The following is a 2415-nucleotide window of genomic DNA, read 5'->3' as shown; positions in this document are numbered from 1 at the left end:
ACCCCAAGTTTAACCTGAGCCTGTCCGCCATGGGGGGAGCAGACATCGCCCTCCTGAGACTGGAGAACCCCGTGACGCTCTCCGGGCTCGTGAGCCCTGTCACCCTTGCTCCCAATTCACTGGTGCTCAGCCCCGGAATGAAGTGCTGGGTGACCGGCTGGGGCATCTTTGGGGTCCATGATAAGTGTGGGGAACCTGAAGGGTGGACAAGGAAGAGCTCGTGGGTGGGGCGCGTGGGGACCACATGGCCGACGGCCTCAGTTGTGGGAGGGAGGGTGGGGGGACATGACCGGGTCACAGATGTACCACAGGACCACGGGCCGCCTGCCCCCAACTGGGCACTGGGACGCATCTGAAAACGCTCTTGTTTAAACTTGGACAACATCCCAAGAGCAAGTGGGCATTCTGTTTGCAGTTGGGGAAGTCAGTTGCTCAGGACTCAGTCTTGGGGGAGGGGCTTTATTCCTGTGTTTTCCCAGTAAAAACTGCTCGGGGAGAACAGATCCCCTGGCTTCCCTTGCCTGTCCCTATTTACCCAGGCTGTGTGCCCACGGCGGTTAAGATGGGGAAACTGAGGCACGGGCTCAGGCCCACACAGGCCCATCAAGGCTCCAAGGGGATGTGGTGGATCCAGGACGAGTAGGTTGTCACCCGGGTGTAGTCCTGGTAGAGGCTCCCTCCCCACCCCGTCTCCTGGCTCCAGAGCTGGTGTTGCTGGCTGTGGGGCAACCCCCACAAACCAGGACCTGCAGGATGTGTGGGAGGGTGCGACCCCTCCTCCCACATGGCCCCGTGTGGTGATTATCAGATGCCAGGGAGCTGCATGGCTGCAGACCCCAAAGGTCCCCCAAAGACAGTCCCAGCTCTTTCATGGGGTCTGGCTTTGAGGGGCCCTTCCCCTGGCGTAGCCCCATTCTCCTGACTGCCAGAATGTTGCAGCGCTGCTTCCTATTACTCAAGTAGCAATACCCTCGGAAAACTGACCCCGCGACGGTCAGTCTGACACAGCAGGCTCTTTGCTGTGGCTATTTTTTCCAGATGGCTTTTCTCCTGTTTATTCAAGCCTGGCCCTTACTGTCATGGTCTAGCTTTCAGACACATGACACTGAATTGGCCATGACTCCCTTTTTCCATCAAAGCTATGGTATGATGTGTGAGTCTGAGAGGTGTGGCCCAGGCTGGCGTGACCTGGGTCTGGCTGGAGGGGCACGAGCCCCCAGAGCAGCCCACACTCACCCTCCCCTCCTGCAGCGCCACCATCCCCGGCCCACCGCCTGCAGGAGGCCAAGGTCCCCATCGTGCACAACCGGGTCTGCGAGAAGACCTACCACTAGGACCCACCTGCTGGAGGCACAGGCAGCACCATCAAGGAGGACAAGCTGTGTGCAGCGAGGAAGGGAAGGGGCTCCCGCCAGGTGAGTCCCAGGCCCCGCCCTCTGCTGCAGTTCAGGGCTTCTGGGCATGGCAGTGGGACCACCGTGGCACCCTGCGGCCAACTGACCAGTGATCACCCTTTATAGGGTGACACTGGGGGTCCCCTGGTCTGTTACTGGCTGGACATGTGGATCCAAGCTGGAGTACTGAGCTGCGGTGTGGCCTCTGGGCACATCGACTATCCTGGGGTCTACACCCTGGTGACAACCTACTCGTCCTGGATCCACCAGCACATCCCCTTGGAGCCTTGATGGGCCTATGTGGGCCAAGGAACCAGGCACCCCCACTGCTTCCCCCCGTTCACAGCATCATCTCCTCAGTGCCCTGTCCTTCTCTGACTTGGGGGCCCAGGAGGCTGAGGAGGGGCTCGGAGGCTGGTGTCTCCCTGACAGCGGGCAGGTTGGGTAAGAAGTGCCAGAGACCTTGCCTCCAACCCGCTACTGCTGTCCTATTAAACTGTGTGCAAAGCAGCCTCTGGGATTTCTGTGTGTCCTTGACCGTGGTGGGGGGAGCTTTCTGGTTGGGGTTCCAAGGCTCTGAAAGCTTCAGGGGCTGCATCTGTTGGCAGAGCTGGGTGGCTGAGCCGGGGAGACCCTGTGGTTACTGCCCTGCCCCGGGTGGGACTGTTTCCAGGAGGTCACTTTCTAGGCTCCTCCAGAGGCTCAGCCTTCTCCCCCAAACCCCAAGGATGAGACAGATGTCCTCTCCCAGCATTCCTTCCCCTGGTTTTGACAGTCCGTGGCTTCATTACCTCAGGTCTCCTATCTGCACCATCAAACTCAGTTTCCCCTGGGGCCAGACACCAAGAAAAGGTGAGAGGTGGTCCTGTGCCCAGCGCCAGGACGTGTCCTTCTCTAGGAAAGTGGTGGTTCACTCCTGCCCCCCCAGCCTGGACCACTGTCTGCTGATGTGGGGCCCTGGGAGCCACCCGCCACATGGGGCCATGTACACACAACTTAATTAAGAGTGAATTAAGTGAAA

This window comes from Zalophus californianus, chromosome 10 (assembly GCF_009762305.2).
Source record: "Zalophus californianus isolate mZalCal1 chromosome 10, mZalCal1.pri.v2, whole genome shotgun sequence".
Taxonomy (NCBI): domain Eukaryota; kingdom Metazoa; phylum Chordata; class Mammalia; order Carnivora; family Otariidae; genus Zalophus; species Zalophus californianus.
Note: the sequence above shows the minus strand (reverse complement) of the source record.